This window comes from Lithobates pipiens, unplaced genomic scaffold (genome assembly GCF_037356315.1).
Source record: "Lithobates pipiens isolate NorthernLeopardFrog02 unplaced genomic scaffold, aLitPip1_a1.2 Scaffold_30, whole genome shotgun sequence".
NCBI classification, from domain to species: domain Eukaryota; kingdom Metazoa; phylum Chordata; class Amphibia; order Anura; family Ranidae; genus Lithobates; species Lithobates pipiens.
The window spans coordinates 148,971,059-148,987,062 of record NW_027507791.1 but is presented as its reverse complement, the minus strand read 5'-3'; the positions used below and the strand labels follow the sequence as shown (position 1 = coordinate 148,987,062).

General features: G+C 52.3%; 23 non-coding genes and 47 pseudogenes across 23 annotated transcripts; all 70 read left to right on the top strand.

Annotated features, from left to right (window-relative positions):
* The first annotated feature begins 36 nt into the window (after positions 1-36).
* On the top strand, positions 37-155 carry LOC143955010 (5S ribosomal RNA; annotated as a pseudogene).
* Positions 156-264: 109 nt separating this feature from the next.
* Positions 265-383, top strand: LOC143945816 (5S ribosomal RNA; annotated as a pseudogene).
* A 109-nt stretch (positions 384-492) lies between these two features.
* Positions 493-613, top strand: LOC143947710 (5S ribosomal RNA; annotated as a pseudogene).
* A 109-nt stretch (positions 614-722) lies between these two features.
* Positions 723-841, top strand: LOC143951378 (5S ribosomal RNA). The gene has a single exon (XR_013266656.1). It is a non-coding gene; the product is annotated as a 5S ribosomal RNA (ribosomal RNA).
* A 109-nt stretch (positions 842-950) lies between these two features.
* On the top strand, positions 951-1,070 carry LOC143947077 (5S ribosomal RNA; annotated as a pseudogene).
* A 109-nt stretch (positions 1,071-1,179) lies between these two features.
* Positions 1,180-1,298, top strand: LOC143945190 (5S ribosomal RNA; annotated as a pseudogene).
* Positions 1,299-1,407: 109 nt separating this feature from the next.
* On the top strand, positions 1,408-1,526 carry LOC143945657 (5S ribosomal RNA; annotated as a pseudogene).
* A 109-nt stretch (positions 1,527-1,635) lies between these two features.
* Positions 1,636-1,754, top strand: LOC143944003 (5S ribosomal RNA; annotated as a pseudogene).
* A 109-nt stretch (positions 1,755-1,863) lies between these two features.
* LOC143947709 (5S ribosomal RNA) lies at positions 1,864-1,984 on the top strand (annotated as a pseudogene).
* Positions 1,985-2,093: 109 nt separating this feature from the next.
* On the top strand, positions 2,094-2,212 carry LOC143951376 (5S ribosomal RNA). The gene has a single exon (XR_013266654.1). It is a non-coding gene; the product is annotated as a 5S ribosomal RNA (ribosomal RNA).
* Positions 2,213-2,321: 109 nt separating this feature from the next.
* On the top strand, positions 2,322-2,440 carry LOC143953801 (5S ribosomal RNA). The gene has a single exon (XR_013268850.1). It is a non-coding gene; the product is annotated as a 5S ribosomal RNA (ribosomal RNA).
* A 109-nt stretch (positions 2,441-2,549) lies between these two features.
* Positions 2,550-2,668, top strand: LOC143944706 (5S ribosomal RNA). Its single transcript, XR_013265052.1, has one exon. It is a non-coding gene; the product is annotated as a 5S ribosomal RNA (ribosomal RNA).
* Positions 2,669-2,777: 109 nt separating this feature from the next.
* On the top strand, positions 2,778-2,896 carry LOC143948899 (5S ribosomal RNA; annotated as a pseudogene).
* Positions 2,897-3,005: 109 nt separating this feature from the next.
* LOC143945728 (5S ribosomal RNA) lies at positions 3,006-3,124 on the top strand (annotated as a pseudogene).
* A 109-nt stretch (positions 3,125-3,233) lies between these two features.
* Positions 3,234-3,352, top strand: LOC143945016 (5S ribosomal RNA; annotated as a pseudogene).
* Positions 3,353-3,461: 109 nt separating this feature from the next.
* Positions 3,462-3,580, top strand: LOC143944488 (5S ribosomal RNA; annotated as a pseudogene).
* A 109-nt stretch (positions 3,581-3,689) lies between these two features.
* LOC143946425 (5S ribosomal RNA) lies at positions 3,690-3,808 on the top strand (annotated as a pseudogene).
* Positions 3,809-3,917: 109 nt separating this feature from the next.
* LOC143951436 (5S ribosomal RNA) lies at positions 3,918-4,036 on the top strand. Its single transcript, XR_013266709.1, has one exon. It is a non-coding gene; the product is annotated as a 5S ribosomal RNA (ribosomal RNA).
* A 109-nt stretch (positions 4,037-4,145) lies between these two features.
* LOC143954836 (5S ribosomal RNA) lies at positions 4,146-4,264 on the top strand (annotated as a pseudogene).
* Positions 4,265-4,373: 109 nt separating this feature from the next.
* LOC143953741 (5S ribosomal RNA) lies at positions 4,374-4,492 on the top strand. Its single transcript, XR_013268795.1, has one exon. It is a non-coding gene; the product is annotated as a 5S ribosomal RNA (ribosomal RNA).
* A 109-nt stretch (positions 4,493-4,601) lies between these two features.
* On the top strand, positions 4,602-4,720 carry LOC143944782 (5S ribosomal RNA; annotated as a pseudogene).
* Positions 4,721-4,829: 109 nt separating this feature from the next.
* Positions 4,830-4,949, top strand: LOC143947076 (5S ribosomal RNA; annotated as a pseudogene).
* Positions 4,950-5,058: 109 nt separating this feature from the next.
* LOC143954387 (5S ribosomal RNA) lies at positions 5,059-5,177 on the top strand. Its single transcript, XR_013269383.1, has one exon. It is a non-coding gene; the product is annotated as a 5S ribosomal RNA (ribosomal RNA).
* Positions 5,178-5,286: 109 nt separating this feature from the next.
* Positions 5,287-5,405, top strand: LOC143944054 (5S ribosomal RNA; annotated as a pseudogene).
* Positions 5,406-5,514: 109 nt separating this feature from the next.
* LOC143946658 (5S ribosomal RNA) lies at positions 5,515-5,633 on the top strand (annotated as a pseudogene).
* A 109-nt stretch (positions 5,634-5,742) lies between these two features.
* LOC143946844 (5S ribosomal RNA) lies at positions 5,743-5,863 on the top strand (annotated as a pseudogene).
* Positions 5,864-5,972: 109 nt separating this feature from the next.
* On the top strand, positions 5,973-6,091 carry LOC143951708 (5S ribosomal RNA). The gene has a single exon (XR_013266955.1). It is a non-coding gene; the product is annotated as a 5S ribosomal RNA (ribosomal RNA).
* A 109-nt stretch (positions 6,092-6,200) lies between these two features.
* Positions 6,201-6,319, top strand: LOC143946509 (5S ribosomal RNA; annotated as a pseudogene).
* Positions 6,320-6,428: 109 nt separating this feature from the next.
* LOC143949453 (5S ribosomal RNA) lies at positions 6,429-6,547 on the top strand (annotated as a pseudogene).
* A 109-nt stretch (positions 6,548-6,656) lies between these two features.
* On the top strand, positions 6,657-6,775 carry LOC143953733 (5S ribosomal RNA). Its single transcript, XR_013268788.1, has one exon. It is a non-coding gene; the product is annotated as a 5S ribosomal RNA (ribosomal RNA).
* Positions 6,776-6,884: 109 nt separating this feature from the next.
* Positions 6,885-7,004, top strand: LOC143946645 (5S ribosomal RNA; annotated as a pseudogene).
* Positions 7,005-7,113: 109 nt separating this feature from the next.
* LOC143945502 (5S ribosomal RNA) lies at positions 7,114-7,232 on the top strand (annotated as a pseudogene).
* A 109-nt stretch (positions 7,233-7,341) lies between these two features.
* On the top strand, positions 7,342-7,461 carry LOC143947075 (5S ribosomal RNA; annotated as a pseudogene).
* A 109-nt stretch (positions 7,462-7,570) lies between these two features.
* Positions 7,571-7,689, top strand: LOC143945189 (5S ribosomal RNA; annotated as a pseudogene).
* Positions 7,690-7,798: 109 nt separating this feature from the next.
* LOC143955009 (5S ribosomal RNA) lies at positions 7,799-7,917 on the top strand (annotated as a pseudogene).
* Positions 7,918-8,026: 109 nt separating this feature from the next.
* Positions 8,027-8,145, top strand: LOC143944002 (5S ribosomal RNA; annotated as a pseudogene).
* Positions 8,146-8,254: 109 nt separating this feature from the next.
* On the top strand, positions 8,255-8,375 carry LOC143947708 (5S ribosomal RNA; annotated as a pseudogene).
* A 109-nt stretch (positions 8,376-8,484) lies between these two features.
* On the top strand, positions 8,485-8,603 carry LOC143951375 (5S ribosomal RNA). Its single transcript, XR_013266653.1, has one exon. It is a non-coding gene; the product is annotated as a 5S ribosomal RNA (ribosomal RNA).
* Positions 8,604-8,712: 109 nt separating this feature from the next.
* LOC143953800 (5S ribosomal RNA) lies at positions 8,713-8,831 on the top strand. The gene has a single exon (XR_013268849.1). It is a non-coding gene; the product is annotated as a 5S ribosomal RNA (ribosomal RNA).
* Positions 8,832-8,940: 109 nt separating this feature from the next.
* On the top strand, positions 8,941-9,059 carry LOC143944693 (5S ribosomal RNA). Its single transcript, XR_013265050.1, has one exon. It is a non-coding gene; the product is annotated as a 5S ribosomal RNA (ribosomal RNA).
* A 109-nt stretch (positions 9,060-9,168) lies between these two features.
* Positions 9,169-9,287, top strand: LOC143948591 (5S ribosomal RNA; annotated as a pseudogene).
* A 109-nt stretch (positions 9,288-9,396) lies between these two features.
* On the top strand, positions 9,397-9,515 carry LOC143945727 (5S ribosomal RNA; annotated as a pseudogene).
* Positions 9,516-9,624: 109 nt separating this feature from the next.
* On the top strand, positions 9,625-9,743 carry LOC143945015 (5S ribosomal RNA; annotated as a pseudogene).
* Positions 9,744-9,852: 109 nt separating this feature from the next.
* On the top strand, positions 9,853-9,971 carry LOC143944487 (5S ribosomal RNA; annotated as a pseudogene).
* Positions 9,972-10,080: 109 nt separating this feature from the next.
* On the top strand, positions 10,081-10,199 carry LOC143946424 (5S ribosomal RNA; annotated as a pseudogene).
* Positions 10,200-10,308: 109 nt separating this feature from the next.
* On the top strand, positions 10,309-10,427 carry LOC143945760 (5S ribosomal RNA; annotated as a pseudogene).
* Positions 10,428-10,536: 109 nt separating this feature from the next.
* LOC143951435 (5S ribosomal RNA) lies at positions 10,537-10,655 on the top strand. Its single transcript, XR_013266708.1, has one exon. It is a non-coding gene; the product is annotated as a 5S ribosomal RNA (ribosomal RNA).
* Positions 10,656-10,764: 109 nt separating this feature from the next.
* Positions 10,765-10,883, top strand: LOC143954834 (5S ribosomal RNA; annotated as a pseudogene).
* Positions 10,884-10,992: 109 nt separating this feature from the next.
* On the top strand, positions 10,993-11,111 carry LOC143950902 (5S ribosomal RNA). Its single transcript, XR_013266224.1, has one exon. It is a non-coding gene; the product is annotated as a 5S ribosomal RNA (ribosomal RNA).
* Positions 11,112-11,220: 109 nt separating this feature from the next.
* LOC143944781 (5S ribosomal RNA) lies at positions 11,221-11,339 on the top strand (annotated as a pseudogene).
* A 109-nt stretch (positions 11,340-11,448) lies between these two features.
* LOC143947074 (5S ribosomal RNA) lies at positions 11,449-11,568 on the top strand (annotated as a pseudogene).
* A 109-nt stretch (positions 11,569-11,677) lies between these two features.
* Positions 11,678-11,796, top strand: LOC143954385 (5S ribosomal RNA). Its single transcript, XR_013269382.1, has one exon. It is a non-coding gene; the product is annotated as a 5S ribosomal RNA (ribosomal RNA).
* Positions 11,797-11,905: 109 nt separating this feature from the next.
* LOC143944053 (5S ribosomal RNA) lies at positions 11,906-12,024 on the top strand (annotated as a pseudogene).
* Positions 12,025-12,133: 109 nt separating this feature from the next.
* Positions 12,134-12,252, top strand: LOC143946657 (5S ribosomal RNA; annotated as a pseudogene).
* A 109-nt stretch (positions 12,253-12,361) lies between these two features.
* LOC143946843 (5S ribosomal RNA) lies at positions 12,362-12,482 on the top strand (annotated as a pseudogene).
* Positions 12,483-12,591: 109 nt separating this feature from the next.
* On the top strand, positions 12,592-12,710 carry LOC143951374 (5S ribosomal RNA). The gene has a single exon (XR_013266652.1). It is a non-coding gene; the product is annotated as a 5S ribosomal RNA (ribosomal RNA).
* Positions 12,711-12,819: 109 nt separating this feature from the next.
* On the top strand, positions 12,820-12,938 carry LOC143953799 (5S ribosomal RNA). Its single transcript, XR_013268848.1, has one exon. It is a non-coding gene; the product is annotated as a 5S ribosomal RNA (ribosomal RNA).
* Positions 12,939-13,047: 109 nt separating this feature from the next.
* LOC143953798 (5S ribosomal RNA) lies at positions 13,048-13,166 on the top strand. The gene has a single exon (XR_013268847.1). It is a non-coding gene; the product is annotated as a 5S ribosomal RNA (ribosomal RNA).
* Positions 13,167-13,275: 109 nt separating this feature from the next.
* LOC143950473 (5S ribosomal RNA) lies at positions 13,276-13,394 on the top strand. The gene has a single exon (XR_013265843.1). It is a non-coding gene; the product is annotated as a 5S ribosomal RNA (ribosomal RNA).
* Positions 13,395-13,503: 109 nt separating this feature from the next.
* Positions 13,504-13,622, top strand: LOC143949386 (5S ribosomal RNA; annotated as a pseudogene).
* Positions 13,623-13,731: 109 nt separating this feature from the next.
* On the top strand, positions 13,732-13,850 carry LOC143951696 (5S ribosomal RNA). The gene has a single exon (XR_013266944.1). It is a non-coding gene; the product is annotated as a 5S ribosomal RNA (ribosomal RNA).
* A 109-nt stretch (positions 13,851-13,959) lies between these two features.
* On the top strand, positions 13,960-14,078 carry LOC143947178 (5S ribosomal RNA; annotated as a pseudogene).
* Positions 14,079-14,187: 109 nt separating this feature from the next.
* Positions 14,188-14,306, top strand: LOC143947653 (5S ribosomal RNA; annotated as a pseudogene).
* A 109-nt stretch (positions 14,307-14,415) lies between these two features.
* LOC143954888 (5S ribosomal RNA) lies at positions 14,416-14,534 on the top strand (annotated as a pseudogene).
* Positions 14,535-14,643: 109 nt separating this feature from the next.
* On the top strand, positions 14,644-14,762 carry LOC143951589 (5S ribosomal RNA). The gene has a single exon (XR_013266847.1). It is a non-coding gene; the product is annotated as a 5S ribosomal RNA (ribosomal RNA).
* A 110-nt stretch (positions 14,763-14,872) lies between these two features.
* Positions 14,873-14,991, top strand: LOC143946485 (5S ribosomal RNA; annotated as a pseudogene).
* Positions 14,992-15,101: 110 nt separating this feature from the next.
* LOC143952712 (5S ribosomal RNA) lies at positions 15,102-15,220 on the top strand. The gene has a single exon (XR_013267862.1). It is a non-coding gene; the product is annotated as a 5S ribosomal RNA (ribosomal RNA).
* A 109-nt stretch (positions 15,221-15,329) lies between these two features.
* On the top strand, positions 15,330-15,448 carry LOC143951684 (5S ribosomal RNA). The gene has a single exon (XR_013266933.1). It is a non-coding gene; the product is annotated as a 5S ribosomal RNA (ribosomal RNA).
* Positions 15,449-15,558: 110 nt separating this feature from the next.
* On the top strand, positions 15,559-15,677 carry LOC143947432 (5S ribosomal RNA; annotated as a pseudogene).
* A 109-nt stretch (positions 15,678-15,786) lies between these two features.
* On the top strand, positions 15,787-15,905 carry LOC143947922 (5S ribosomal RNA; annotated as a pseudogene).
* The last annotated feature ends 99 nt before the right edge of the window (positions 15,906-16,004 follow it).

Here is a 16,004-nt window from a genome sequence, read left to right as displayed (position 1 = left end):
CTTTTGTCAAGAGAGTTGTAAGTAGGGTGCAAGATCACCTACGGCCACGTCACCCTGAATGCGCTCGATCTCGTCTGATCTCGGATGCTGAGCAGGGTCGGGCCTGGTTAGTACCTGGATGGGAGACCACCTGGGAATACCAGGTGCCGTAGGCTTTTTTCCATTATGTTGTTGGCTTTGGCGACCTGCTGTATTTTTCCTCTCGATTGCCCGAGGTGACCACCTTGGCTTTTGTCAAGAGAGTTGTAAGTAGCGTGCAAAATCGCCTACGGCCACATCACTCTGATTGCGCTCGATCTCGACTGATCGCGGATGCTAAGCAGGGTCGGACCTGGTTAGTACCTGGATGGGAGACCGCCTGGGAATACCAGGTGCCGTAGGCTTTTTTCCATTATGTTGTTGGCTTTGGCGACCTGCTGTATTTTTCCTCTCGATTGCCCGAGGTGACCACCTTGGCTTTTGTCAAGAGAGTTGTAAGTAGGGTGCAAGATCGCCTACGGCTACACAACACCCTGAATGCGCTCGATCTCATCTGATCGCGGATGCTAAGCACTGTTTGGCCTGGTTAGTACCTGGATGGGAGGCCGCCTGGGAATACCAGGTGCCGTAGGCTTTTTTCCATTATTTTGTTGGCTTTGGCGACCTGCTGTATTTTTCCTCTCGATTGCCCGAGGTGACCACCTTGGCTTTTGTCAAGAGAGTTGTAAGTAGGGTGCAAGATCGCCTACGGCCACATCACCCTGAATGCGCTCGATCTCGTCTGATCTCGGATGCTAAGCAGGGTCAGGCCTGGTTAGTACCTGGATGGGAGACCGCCTGGGAATACCAGGTGCCGTAGGCTTTTTTCCATTATGTTGTTGGCTTTGGCGAGCTGCTGTATTTTTCCTCTCGATTGCCCGAGGTGACCACCTTGGCTTTTGTCAAGAGAGTTGTAAGTAGAGTGCAAGATCGCCTACGGCCACATCACCCTGAATGCGCTCGATCTCATCTGATCTCGCATGCTAAGCAGGGTCGGGCCTGGTTAGTACCTGGATATGGAGACCGCCTGGGAATACCAGGTGCCATAGGCTTTTTTCCATTATGTTGTTGGCTTTGGCGACCTGCTGTATTTTTCCTCTCGTTTGCACGAGGTGACCACCTTGGCTTTTGTCAAGAGAGTTGTAAGTAGGGTGCAAGATTGCCTACAGCCACATCACCCTGAATGCGCTCGATCTCGTCTGATCTCAGATACTAAGCAGGGTCGGGCCTGGTTAGTACCTGGATGGGAGACCGCCTGGGAATACCAGGTGCCGTAGGCTTTTTTCCATTATGTTGTTGGCTTTGGCGACCTGCTGTATTTTTCCTCTCGATTGCCCGAGGTGACCACCTTGGCTTTTGTCAAGAGAGTTGTAAGTAGGGTGCAAGATCACCTACGGCCACGTCACCCTGAATGCGCTCGATCTCGTCTGATCTCAGATGCTGAGCAGGGTCGGGCCTGGTTAGTACCTGGATGGGAGACCACCTGGGAATACCAGGTGCCGTAGGCTTTTTTCCATTATGTTGTTGGCTTTGGCGACCTGCTGTATTTTTCCTCTCGATTGCCCGAGGTGACCACCTTGGCTTTTGTCAAGAGAGTTGTAAGTAGCGTGCAAAATCGCCTACGGCCACATCACTCTGATTGCGCTCGATCTCGTCTGATCGCGGATGCTAAGCAGGGTCGGACCTGGTTAGTACCTGGATGGGAGACCGCCTGGGAATACCAGGTGCCGTAGGCTTTTTTCCATTATGTTGTTGGCTTTGGCGACCTGCTGTATTTTTCCTCTCGATTGCCCGAGGTGACCACCTTGGCTTTTGTCAAGAGAGTTGTAAGTAGGGTGCAAGATCGCCTACGGCTACACAACACCCTGAATGCGCTCGATCTCATCTGATCGCGGATGCTAAGCACTGTTTGGCCTGGTTAGTACCTGGATGGGAGGCCGCCTGGGAATACCAGGTGCCGTAGGCTTTTTTCCATTATGTTGTTGGCTTTGGCGACCTGCTGTATTTTTCCTCTCGATTGCCCGAGGTGACCACCTTGGCTTTTGTCAAGAGAGTTGTAAGTAGGGTGCAAGATCGCCTACGGCCACATCACCCTGAATGCGCTCGATCTCGTCTGATCTCGGATGCTAAGCAGGGTCAGGCCTGGTTAGTACCTGGATGGGAGACCGCCTGGGAATACCAGGTGCCGTAGGCTTTTTTCCATTATGTTGTTGGCTTTGGCGAGCTGCTGTATTTTTCCTCTCGATTGCCCGAGGTGACCACCTTGGCTTTTGTCAAGAGAGTTGTAAGTAGAGTGCAAGATCGCCTACGGCCGCATCACCCTGAATGCGCTCGATCTCGTCTGATCTCGGATGCTCAGCAGGGTCGGGCCTGGTTAGTACCTGGATGGGAGACCGCCTGGGAATACCAGGTGCCGTAGGCTTTTTTCCATTATGTTGTTGGCTTTGGCGACCTGCTGTATTTTTCCTCTCTATAGCCCGAGGTGACCACCTTGGCTTTTGTCAAGAGAGTTGTAAGTAGGGTGCAAGATTGCCTATGGCCACATCACCCTGAATGCGCTCGATCTCATCTGATCTCGGATGCTAAGCAGGGTCGGGCCTGGTTAGTACCTGGATGGGAGACCGTCTGGGAATACCAGGTGCCGTAGGCCTTTTTCCATTATTTTGTTGGCTTTGGCGACCTGCTGTATTTTTCCTCTCGATTGCCCGAGGTGACCACCTTGGCTTTTGTCAAGAGAGTTGTAAGTAGCGTGCAAGATCGCTTACGGCCACATCACCCTGAATGCGCTCGATCTCGTCTGATCTCCGATGCTAAGCAGGGTCGGGCCTGGTTAGTAACTGGATCGGAGACCGCCTTGGAATACCAGGTGCCATAGGCTTTTTTCCATTATGTTGTTGGCTTTGACGACCTGCTGTATTTTTCCTCTCGATTGCCCGAGGTGACCACCTTGGCTTTTGTCAAGAGAGTTGTAAGTAGGGTGCAAGATCGCCTACGGCCACATCACCCTGAATGCGCTCGATCTCGTCTTATCTCGGATGCTAAGCAGGGTCTTGCCTGGTTAGTACCTGGATGGGAGACCGCCTGGGAATACCAGGTGCCGTAGGCTTTTTTACATTATGTTGCTGGCTTTGGCGACCTGCTGTATTTTTCCTCTCGATTGCCCGAGGTGACCACCTTGGCTTTTGTCAAGAGAGTTGTAAGTAGGGTGCACAATCGCCTACGGCAACATCACCCTGAATGCGCTCAATCTCGTCTGATCTCGGATGCTAAGCAGGGTCGGGCCTGGTTAGTACCTGGATGGGAGACCGCCTGGGAATACCAGGTGCCTTAGGCTTTTTTCCATTATGTTGTTGGCTTTGGCGACCTGCTGTATTTTTCTTCTCGATTGCCCGAGGTGACCACCTTGGCTTTTGTCAAGAGAGTTGTAAGTAGGGGGCAAGATCACCTACGGCCACATCACCCTGAATGCGCTCGATCTCGTCTGATCTCGGATGCTAAGCAGGGTCCGGCCTGGTTAGTACCTGGATGGGAGACCGCCTGGGAATACCAGGTACCGTAGGCTTTTTTCCATTATGTTGTTGGCTTTGGCGACCTGCTGTATTTTTCCTCTCGATTGCCCGAGGTGACCACCTTGGCTTTTGTCAAGAGAGTTGTAAGTAGGGGGCAAGATCACCTACGGCCACATCACCCTGAATGCGCTCGATCTCGTCTGATCTTGGATGCTAAGCAAGGTCCGGCCTGGTTAGTACCTGGATGGGAGACCGCCTGGGAATACCAGGTGCCGTAGGCTTTTTTCCATTATGTTGTTGGCTTTGGCGAACTGCTGTATTTTTCCTCTCGTTTGCCAGAGGTGACCACCTTGGCTTTTGTCAAGAGAGTTGTAAGTAGGGTGCAAGATCGCCTACGGCCACATCACCCTGAATGCGCTCGATCTCGTCTGATCTCGGATGCTAAGCAGGGTTTGGCCTGGTTAGTACCTGGATGGGAGACCGCCTGGGAATACCAGGTGCCGTAGGCTTTTTTCCATTATGTTGTTGGCTTTGGCGACCTGCTGTATTTTTCCTCTCGATTGCCCGAGGTGACCACCTTGGCTTTTGTCAAGAGAGTTGTAAGTAGGGAGCAAGATCCCCTACGGCCACATCACCCTGAACGCGCTCGATCTCGTCTGATCTCGGATCCTAAGCAGGGTCGGGCCTGGTTAGTACCTGGATGGGAGACCGCCTGGGAATACCAGGTGCCGTAGGCTTTTTTCCATTATGTTGTTGGCTTTGGCGACCTGCTGTATTTTTCTTCTCTATTGCCCGAGGTGACCACCTTGGCTTTTGTCAAGAGAGTTTTAAGTAGGGTGCAAGATCGCCTACGGCCACATCAACCTGAATGCGCTCGATCTCGTCTGATCTCGAATGCTAAGCAGGGTCAGGCCTGGTTAGTACCTGGATGGGAGACCGCCTGGGAATACCAGGTGCCGTAGGCTTTTTTCCATTATGTTGTTGGCTTTGGCGACCTGCTGTATTTTTCCTCTCGATTGCCCGAGGTGACCACCTTGGCTTTTGTCAAGAGAGTTGTAAGTAGGGAGCAAGATCGCCTACGGCCACATCACCCTGAATGCGCTCAATCTCGTCTGATCTCTGATGCAAAGCAGGGTCGGGCCTGGTTAGTACCTGGATGGGAGACCGCCTGGGAATACCAGGTGCCGTAGGCTTTTTTCCATTATGTTGTTGGCTTTGGCGACCTGCTGTATTTTTCCTCTCGATTGCCCGAGGAGACCACCTTGGCTTTTGTCAAGAGAGTTGTAAGTAGGGTGCAAGATCGCCTACGGCCACATCACCCTGAATGCGCTCGATCTCATCTGATCTCGCATGCTAAGCAGGGTCGGGCCTGGTTAGTACCTGGATATGGAGACCGCCTGGGAATACCAGGTGCCATAGGCTTTTTTCCATTATGTTGTTGGCTTTGGCGACCTGCTGTATTTTTCCTCTCGTTTGCACGAGGTGACCACCTTGGCTTTTGTCAAGAGAGTTGTAAGTAGGGTGCAAGATTGCCTACAGCCACATCACCCTGAATGCGCTCGATCTCGTCTGATCTCAGATGCTAAGCAGGGTCGGGCCTGGTTAGTACCTGGATGGGAGACCGCCTGGGAATACCAGGTGCCGTAGGCTTTTTTCCATTATGTTGTTGGCTTTGGCGACCTGCTGTATTTTTCCTCTCGATTGCCCGAGGTGACCACCTTGGCTTTTGTCAAGAGAGTTGTAAGTAGGGTGCAAGATCACCTACGGCCACGCCACCCTGAATGCGCTCGATCTTGTCTGATCTCGGATGCTGAGCAGGGTCGGGCCTGGTTAGTACCTGGATGGGAGACCACCTGGGAATACCAGGTGCCGTAGGCTTTTTTCCATTATGTTGTTGGCTTTGGCGACCTGCTGTATTTTTCCTCTCGATTGCCCGAGGTGACCACCTTGGCTTTTGTCAAGAGAGTTGTAAGTAGCGTGCAAAAACGCCTACGGCCACATCACTCTGATTGCGCTCGATCTCGTCTGATCGCGGATGCTAAGCAGGGTCGGACCTGGTTAGTACCTGGATGGGAGACGGCCTGGGAATACCAGGTGCCGTAGGCTTTTTTCCATTATGTTGTTGGCTTTGGCGACCTGCTGTATTTTTCCTCTCGATTGCCCGAGGTGACCACCTTGGCTTTTGTCAAGAGAGTTGTAAGTAGGGTGCAAGATCGCCTACGGCTACACAACACCCTGAATGCGCTCGATCTCATCTGATCGCGGATGCTAAGCACTGTTTGGCCTGGTTAGTACCTGGATGGGAGACCGCCTGGGAATACCAGGTGCCGTAGGCTTTTTTCCATTATTTTGTTGGCTTTGGCGACCTGCTGTATTTTTCCTCTCGATTGCCCGAGGTGACCACCTTGGCTTTTGTCAAGAGAGTTGTAAGTAGGGTGCAAAATTGCCTACGGCCACATCACCCTGAATGCGCTCGATCTCGTCTGATCTCGGATGCTAAGCAGGGTCGGGCCTGGTTAGTACCTGGATGGGAGACCGCCTGGGAATACCAGGTGCCGTAGGCTTTTTTCCATTATTTTGTTGGCTTTGGCGACCTGCTGTATTTTTCCTCTCGATTGCCCGAGGTGACCACCTTGGCTTTTGTCAAGAGAGTTGTAAGTAGCGTGCAAAATCGCCTACGGCCACATCACTCTGATTGCGCTCGATCTCGTCTGATCGCGGATGCTAAGCAGGGTCGGACCTGGTTAGTACCTGGATGGGAGACCGCCTGGGATTACCAGGTGCCGTAGGCTTTTTTCCATTATTTTGTTGGCTTTGGCGACCTGCTGTATTTTTCCTCTCGATTGCCCGAGGTGACCACCTTGGCTTTTGTCAAGAGAGTTGTAAGTAGGGTGCAAGATCGCCTACGGCCACATCACCCTGAATGCGCTCGATCTCGTCTGATCTCGGATGCTCAGCAGGGTCGGGCCTGGTTAGTAACTGGATCGGAGAGCGCCTTGGAATACCAGGTGCCATAGGCTTTTTTCCATTATGTTGTTGGCTTTGACGACCTGCTGTATTTTTCCTCTCGTTTGCCCGAGGTGACCACCTTGGCTTTTGTCAAGAGAGTTGTAAGTAGGGTGCAAGATTGCCTACGGCCACATCCCCCTGAATGCGCTCGATCTCGTCTGATCTCGGATGCTAAGCAGGGTCGGGTCTGGTTAGTACCTGCATGGGAGACCGCCTGGGAATACCAGGTGCCGTAGGCTTTTTTCCATTATGTTGTTGGCTTTGGCGACCTGCTGTATTTTTCCTCTTGCTTGCCCGAGGTGACCACCTTGGCTTTTGTCAAGAGAGTTGTAAGTAGGCTACAAGATCGCCTACAGCCACATCACCCTGAATGCGCTCGATCTCGTCTGATCTCGGATGCTAAGCAGGGTTGGGCCTGGTTAGCACCTGCGATGGGAGACCGCCTGGGAATACCAGGTGCCGTAGGCTTTTTTCCATTATGTTGTTGGCTTTGGCGACCTGCTGTATTTTTCCTCTCGATTGCCCGAGGTGACCACCTTGGCTTTTGTCAAGAGAGTTGTAAGTAGGGTGCAAGATCGCCTACGGCCACATCACCCTGAATGCGCTCAATCTTGTCTGATCTCTGATGCTAAGCAGGGTCGGGCCTGGTTAGTACCTGGATGGGAGACCGCCTGGGAATACCAGGTGCCGTAGGCTTTTTTCCATTATGTTGTTGGCTTTGGCGACCTGCTGTATTTTTCCTCTCGATTGCCCGAGGTGACCACCTTGGCTTTTGTCAAGAGAGTTGTAAGTAGGGTGCAAGATCGCCTACGGCCACATCACCCTGAATGCGCTCGATCTCATCTGATCTCGCATGCTAAGCAGGGTCGGGCCTGGTTAGTACCTGGATATGGAGACCGCCTGGGAATACCAGGTGCCATAGGCTTTTTTCCATTATGTTGTTGGCTTTGGCGACCTGCTGTATTTTTCCTCTCGTTTGCACGAGGTGACCACCTTGGCTTTTGTCAAGAGAGTTGTAAGTAGGGTGCAAGATTGCCTACAGCCACATCACCCTGAATGCGCTCGATCTCGTCTGATCTCAGATACTAAGCAGGGTCGGGCCTGGTTAGTACCTGGATGGGAGACCGCCTGGGAATACCAGGTGCCGTAGGCTTTTTTCCATTATGTTGTTGGCTTTGGCGACCTGCTGTATTTTTCCTCTCGATTGCCCGAGGTGACCACCTTGGCTTTTGTCAAGAGAGTTGTAAGTAGGGTGCAAGATCACCTACGGCCACGTCACCCTGAATGCGCTCGATCTCGTCTGATCTCGGATGCTGAGCAGGGTCGGGCCTGGTTAGTACCTGGATGGGAGACCACCTGGGAATACCAGGTGCCGTAGGCTTTTTTCCATTATGTTGTTGGCTTTGGCGACCTGCTGTATTTTTCCTCTCGATTGCCCGAGGTGACCACCTTGGCTTTTGTCAAGAGAGTTGTAAGTAGCGTGCAAAATCGCCTACGGCCACATCACTCTGATTGCGCTCGATCTCGTCTGATCGCGGATGCTAAGCAGGGTCGGACCTGGTTAGTACCTGGATGGGAGACCGCCTGGGAATACCAGGTGCCGTAGGCTTTTTTCCATTATGTTGTTGGCTTTGGCGACCTGCTGTATTTTTCCTCTCGATTGCCCGAGGTGACCACCTTGGCTTTTGTCAAGAGAGTTGTAAGTAGGGTGCAAGATCGCCTACGGCTACACAACACCCTGAATGCGCTCGATCTCATCTGATCGCGGATGCTAAGCACTGTTTGGCCTGGTTAGTACCTGGATGGGAGGCCGCCTGGGAATACCAGGTGCCGTAGGCTTTTTTCCATTATTTTGTTGGCTTTGGCGACCTGCTGTATTTTTCCTCTCGATTGCCCGAGGTGACCACCTTGGCTTTTGTCAAGAGAGTTGTAAGTAGGGTGCAAGATCGCCTACGGCCACATCACCCTGAATGCGCTCGATCTCGTCTGATCTCGGATGCTAAGCAGGGTCAGGCCTGGTTAGTACCTGGATGGGAGACCGCCTGGGAATACCAGGTGCCGTAGGCTTTTTTCCATTATGTTGTTGGCTTTGGCGAGCTGCTGTATTTTTCCTCTCGATTGCCCGAGGTGACCACCTTGGCTTTTGTCAAGAGAGTTGTAAGTAGAGTGCAAGATCGCCTACGGCCGCATCACCCTGAATGCGCTCGATCTCGTCTGATCTCGGATGCTCAGCAGGGTCGGGCCTGGTTAGTACCTGGATGGGAGACCGCCTGGGAATACCAGGTGCCGTAGGCTTTTTTCCATTATGTTGTTGGCTTTGGCGACCTGCTGTATTTTTCCTCTCTATAGCCCGAGGTGACCACCTTGGCTTTTGTCAAGAGAGTTGTAAGTAGGGTGCAAGATTGCCTATGGCCACATCACCCTGAATGCGCTCGATCTCATCTGATCTCGGATGCTAAGCAGGGTCGGGCCTGGTTAGTACCTGGATGGGAGACCGTCTGGGAATACCAGGTGCCGTAGGCCTTTTTCCATTATTTTGTTGGCTTTGGCGACCTGCTGTATTTTTCCTCTCGATTGCCCGAGGTGACCACCTTGGCTTTTGTCAAGAGAGTTGTAAGTAGCGTGCAAGATCGCCTACGGCCACATCACCCTGAATGCGCTCGATCTCGTCTGATCTCCGATGCTAAGCAGGGTCGGGCCTGGTTAGTAACTGGATCGGAGACCGCCTTGGAATACCAGGTGCCATAGGCTTTTTTCCATTATGTTGTTGGCTTTGACGACCTGCTGTATTTTTCCTCTCGATTGCCCGAGGTGACCACCTTGGCTTTTGTCAAGAGAGTTGTAAGTAGGGTGCAAGATCGCCTACGGCCACATCACCCTGAATGCGCTCGATCTCGTCTTATCTCGGATGCTAAGCAGGGTCTTGCCTGGTTAGTACCTGGATGGGAGACCGCCTGGGAATACCAGGTGCCGTAGGCTTTTTTACATTATGTTGCTGGCTTTGGCGACCTGCTGTATTTTTCCTCTCGATTGCCCGAGGTGACCACCTTGGCTTTTGTCAAGAGAGTTGTAAGTAGGGTGCACAATCGCCTACGGCAACATCACCCTGAATGCGCTCAATCTCGTCTGATCTCGGATGCTAAGCAGGGTCGGGCCTGGTTAGTACCTGGATGGGAGACCGCCTGGGAATACCAGGTGCCTTAGGCTTTTTTCCATTATGTTGTTGGCTTTGGCGACCTGCTGTATTTTTCTTCTCGATTGCCCGAGGTGACCACCTTGGCTTTTGTCAAGAGAGTTGTAAGTAGGGGGCAAGATCACCTACGGCCACATCACCCTGAATGCGCTCGATCTCGTCTGATCTCGGATGCTAAGCAGGGTCCGGCCTGGTTAGTACCTGGATGGGAGACCGCCTGGGAATACCAGGTACCGTAGGCTTTTTTCCATTATGTTGTTGGCTTTGGCGACCTGCTGTATTTTTCCTCTCGATTGCCCGAGGTGACCACCTTGGCTTTTGTCAAGAGAGTTGTAAGTAGGGGGCAAGATCACCTACGGCCACATCACCCTGAATGCGCTCGATCTCGTCTGATCTTGGATGCTAAGCAAGGTCCGGCCTGGTTAGTACCTGGATGGGAGACCGCCTGGGAATACCAGGTGCCGTAGGCTTTTTTCCATTATGTTGTTGGCTTTGGCGAACTGCTGTATTTTTCCTCTCGTTTGCCAGAGGTGACCACCTTGGCTTTTGTCAAGAGAGTTGTAAGTAGGGTGGAAGATGGCCTACGGCCACATCACCCTGAATGCACTCAATCTCGTCTGATCTCAGATGCTAAGCAGGGTCGGGCCTGGTTAGTACCTGGATGGGAGACAGCCTGGGAATACCAGGTGCCGTAGGCTTTTTTCCATTATGTTGTTGGCTTTGGCGACCTGCTGTATTTTTCCTCTCGATTGCCCGAGGTGACCACCTTGGCTTTTGTCAAGAGAGTTGTAAGTAGGGTGCAAGATCGCCTACGGCCACATCACCCTGAATGCGCTCGATCTCGTCTGATCTCGGATGCTAAGCAGGGTTTGGCCTGGTTAGTACCTGGATGGGAGACCGCCTGGGAATACCAGGTGCCGTAGGCTTTTTTCCATTATGTTGTTGGCTTTGGCGACCTGCTGTATTTTTCCTCTCGATTGCCCGAGGTGACCACCTTGGCTTTTGTCAAGAGAGTTGTAAGTAGGGAGCAAGATCCCCTACGGCCACATCACCCTGAACGCGCTCGATCTCGTCTGATCTCGGATCCTAAGCAGGGTCGGGCCTGGTTAGTACCTGGATGGGAGACCGCCTGGGAATACCAGGTGCCGTAGGCTTTTTTCCATTATGTTGTTGGCTTTGGCGACCTGCTGTATTTTTCTTCTCTATTGCCCGAGGTGACCACCTTGGCTTTTGTCAAGAGAGTTTTAAGTAGGGTGCAAGATCGCCTACGGCCACATCACCCTGAATGCGCTCGATCTCGTCTGATCTCGAATGCTAAGCAGGGTCAGGCCTGGTTAGTACCTGGATGGGAGACCGCCTGGGAATACCAGGTGCCGTAGGCTTTTTTCCATTATGTTGTTGGCTTTGGCGACCTGCTGTATTTTTCCTCTCGATTGCCCGAGGTGACCACCTTGGCTTTTGTCAAGAGAGTTGTAAGTAGGGAGCACGATCGCCTACGGCCACATCACCCTGAATGCGCTCAATCTCGTCTGATCTCTGATGCAAAGCAGGGTCGGGCCTGGTTAGTACCTGGATGGGAGACCGCCTGGGAATACCAGGTGCCGTAGGCTTTTTTCCATTATGTTGTTGGCTTTGGCGACCTGCTGTATTTTTCCTCTCGATTGCCCGAGGTGACCACCTTGGCTTTTGTCAAGAGAGTTGTAAGTAGGGTGCAAGATCGCCTACGGCCACATCACCCTGAATGCGCTCGATCTCATCTGATCTCGCATGCTAAGCAGGGTCGGGCCTGGTTAGTACCTGGATATGGAGACCGCCTGGGAATACCAGGTGCCATAGGCTTTTTTCCATTATGTTGTTGGCTTTGGCGACCTGCTGTATTTTTCCTCTCGTTTGCACGAGGTGACCACCTTGGCTTTTGTCAAGAGAGTTGTAAGTAGGGTGCAAGATTGCCTACAGCCACATCACCCTGAATGCGCTCGATCTCGTCTGATCTCAGATGCTAAGCAGGGTCGGGCCTGGTTAGTACCTGGATGGGAGACCGCCTGGGAATACCAGGTGCCGTAGGCTTTTTTCCATTATGTTGTTGGCTTTGGCGACCTGCTGTATTTTTCCTCTCGATTGCCCGAGGTGACCACCTTGGCTTTTGTCAAGAGAGTTGTAAGGAGGGTGCAAGATCACCTACGGCCACGCCACCCTGAATGCGCTCGATCTTGTCTGATCTCGGATGCTGAGCAGGGTCGGGCCTGGTTAGTACCTGGATGGGAGACCACCTGGGAATACCAGGTGCCGTAGGCTTTTTTCCATTATGTTGTTGGCTTTGGCGACCTGCTGTATTTTTCCTCTCGATTGCCCGAGGTGACCACCTTGGCTTTTGTCAAGAGAGTTGTAAGTAGCGTGCAAAAACGCCTACGGCCACATCACTCTGATTGCGCTCGATCTCGTCTGATCGCGGATGCTAAGCAGGGTCGGACCTGGTTAGTACCTGGATGGGAGACGGCCTGGGAATACCAGGTGCCGTAGGCTTTTTTCCATTATGTTGTTGGCTTTGGCGACCTGCTGTATTTTTCCTCTCGATTGCCCGAGGTGACCACCTTGGCTTTTGTCAAGAGAGTTGTAAGTAGGGTGCAAGATCGCCTACGGCTACACAACACCCTGAATGCGCTCGATCTCATCTGATCGCGGATGCTAAGCACTGTTTGGCCTGGTTAGTACCTGGATGGGAGACCGCCTGGGAATACCAGGTGCCGTAGGCTTTTTTCCATTATTTTGTTGGCTTTGGCGACCTGCTGTATTTTTCCTCTCGATTGCCCGAGGTGACCACCTTGGCTTTTGTCAAGAGAGTTGTAAGTAGGGTGCAAAATTGCCTACGGCCACATCACCCTGAATGCGCTCGATCTCGTCTGATCTCGGATGCTAAGCAGGGTCAGGCCTGGTTAGTACCTGGATGGGAGACCGCCTGGGAATACCAGGTGCCGTAGGCTTTTTTCCATTATGTTGTTGGCTTTGGCGAGCTGCTGTATTTTTCCTCTCGATTGCCCGAGGTGACCACCTTGGCTTTTGTCAAGAGAGTTGTAAGTAGAGTGCAAGATCGCCTACGGCCGCATCACCCTGAATGCGCTCGATCTCGTCTGATCTCGGATGCTCAGCAGGGTCGGGCCTGGTTAGTACCTGGATGGGAGACCGCCTGGGAATACCAGGTGCCGTAGGCTTTTTTCCATTATGTTGTTGGCTTTGGCGACCTGCTGTATTTTTCCTCTCGATTGCCCGAGGTGACCACCTTGGCTTTTGTCAAGAGAGTTGTAAGTAGGGTGCAAGATCGCCTACGGCCGCATCACCCTGAATGCGCTCGATCTCGTCTGATCTCGGATGCTCAGCAGGGTCGGGCCTGGTTAGTACCTGGATGGGAGACCGCCTGGGAATACCAGGTGCCGTAGGCTTTTTTCCATTATGTTATTGGCTTTGGTGACCTGCTGTATTTTTCCTCTCTATAGCCCGAGGTGACCACCTTGGCTTTTGTCAAGAGAGTTGTAAGTAGGGTGCAAGATCGCCTACGGCCACATCACCCTGAATGCGCTCGATCTCATCTGATCTTGGATGCTAAGCAGGGTCGGGCCTGGTTAGTACCTGGATGGGAGACCGTCTGGGAATACCAGGTGCCGTAGGCCTTTTTCCATTATTTTTTTGGCTTTGGCGACCTGCTGTATTTTTCCTCTCGATTGCCCGAGGTGACCACCTTGGCTTTTGTCAAGAGAGTTGTAAGTAGTGTGCAAGATCGCCTACAGCCACATCACCCTGAATGCGCTCGATCTCGTCTGATCTCCGATGCTAAGCAGGGTCGGGCCTGGTTAGTAACTGGATCGGAGACCGCCTTGGAATACCAGGTGCCATAGGCTTTTTTCCATTATGTTGTTGGCTTTGACGACCTGCTGTATTTTTCCTCTCGATTGCCCGAGGTGACCACCTTGGCTTTTGTCAAGAGAGTTGTAAGTAGGGTGCAAGATCGCCTACGGCCACATCACCCTGAATGCGCTCGATCTCGTCTGATCTCGGATGCTAAGCAGGGTCGGGCCTGGTTAGTACCTGGATGGGAGACCGCCTGGGAATACCAGGTGCCGTAGGCTTTTTTACATTATGTTGTTGGCTTTGGCGACCTGCTGTATTTTTCCTCTCGATTGCCCGAGGTGACCACCTTGGCTTTTGTCAAGAGAGTTGTAAGTAGGGTGCACAATCACCTACGGCAACATCACCCTGAATGCGTCCAATCTCGTCTGATCTCGGATGCTAAGCAGGGTCGGGCCTGGTTAGTACCTGGATGGGAGACCGTCTGGGAATACCAGGTGCCTTAGGCTTTTTTCCATTATGTTGTTGGCTTTGGCGACCTGCTGTATTTTTCCTCTCCATTGCCCGAGGTGACCACCTTGGCTTTTGTCAAGAGAGTTGTAAGTAGGAGGCAAGATCACCTACGGCCACATCACCCTGAATGCACTCGATCTCGTCTGATCTCCGATGCTAAGCAGGGTCCGGCCTGGTTACTACCTGGATGGGAGACCGCCTGGGAATACCAGGTACCGTAGGCTTTTTTCCATTATGTTGTTGGCTTTGGCGACCTGCTGTATTTTTCCTCTTGATTGCCCGAGGTGACCACCTTGGCTTTTGTCAAGAGAGTTGTAAGTAGAGGGCAAGATCACCTACGGCCACAGCACCCTGAATGCACTCGATCTCGTCTGATCTCGGATGCTAAGCAGGGTCCGGCCTGGTTAGTACCTGGATGGGAGACCGCCTGGGAATACCAGGTGCCGTAGGCTTTTTTCCATTATGTTGTTGGCTTTGGCGAACTGCTGTATTTTTCCTCTCGTTTGCCAGAGTTGACCACCTTGGCTTTTGTCAAGAGAGTTGTAAGTAGGGTGCAAGATCGCCTACGGCCACATCACCCTGAATGCACTCGATCTTGTCTGATCTCGGATGCTAAGCAGGGTCGGACCTGGTTAGTACCTGGATGGGAGACCGCCTGGGAATACCAGGTGCCGTAGGCTTTTTTTTTATTATGTTGTTGGCTTTGGCGACCTGCTGTATTTTTCCTCTCGATTGCCCGAGGTGACCACCTTGGCTTTTGTCAAGAGAGTTGTAAGTAGGGTGCAAGATCGCCTATGGCCACATCACCCTGAATGCGCTCGATCTCGTCTGATCTTGGATGCTAAGCAGGGTCGGGCCTGGTTATTACCTGGATCGGAGACCGCCTGGGAATACCAGGTGCCGTAGGCTTTTTTCCATTATGTTGTTGGCTTTGGCGACCTGCTGTATTTTTCCTCTCGTTTGCCCGAGGTAACCACCTTGGCTTTTGTCAAGAGAGTCAGTAAGTAGGGTGCAAGTTTGCCTACGGCCACATCACCCTGAATGCGCTCGATCTCGTCTGATCTTGGATGCTAAGCAGGGTCGGGCCTGGTTAGTACCTGGATGGGAGACCGCCTTGGAATACCAGGTGCCGTAGGCTTTTTTCCATTATGTTGTTGGCTTTGGCGACCTGCTGTATTTTTCCTCTCGATTGCCCGAGGTGACCACCTTGGCTTTTGTCAAGAGAGTTGTAAGTAGGGTGCAAGATCGCCTACGGCCACATCACCCTGAATGCGCTCGATCTCGTCTGATCTCGGATGCTAAGCAGGGTCGGGCCTGGTTAGTACCTGGATGGGAGACCGCCTGGGAATACCAGGTGCCGTAGGCTTTTTTCCATAATGTTGTTGGCTTTGGCGACCTGCTGTATTTTTCCTCTCGATTGCCCAAGGTGACCACCTTGGCTGTTGTCAAGAGAGTTGTAAGTAGGGTGCAAAGATCGCCTACGGCCACATCACTCTGAATGCGCTCGATCTCGTCTGATCTCGGATGCTAAGCAGGGTCGGGCATGATTATTACCTGGATCGGAGACCGCCTGGGAATACCAGGTGCCGTAGGCTTTTTTCCATTATGTTGTTGGCTTTGGCGACCTGCTGTATTTTTCCTCTCGATTGCCCGAGGTGACCACCTTGGCTTTTGTCAAGAGAGTTGTAAGTAGGGTGCAAGATCGCCTACGGCCACATCACCCTGAATGCGCTCGATCTCGTCTGATCTCAGATGCTAAGCAGGGTCGGGCCTGGTTATTACCTGGATCGGAGACCGCCTGGGAATACCATGTGCCGTAGGCTTTTTTCCATTATGTTGTTGGCTTTGGCGACCTGCTGAATTTTTCCTCTCTTTTGCCCGAGGTGACCACCTTGGCTTTTGTCAAGAGAGTTGTAAGTAGG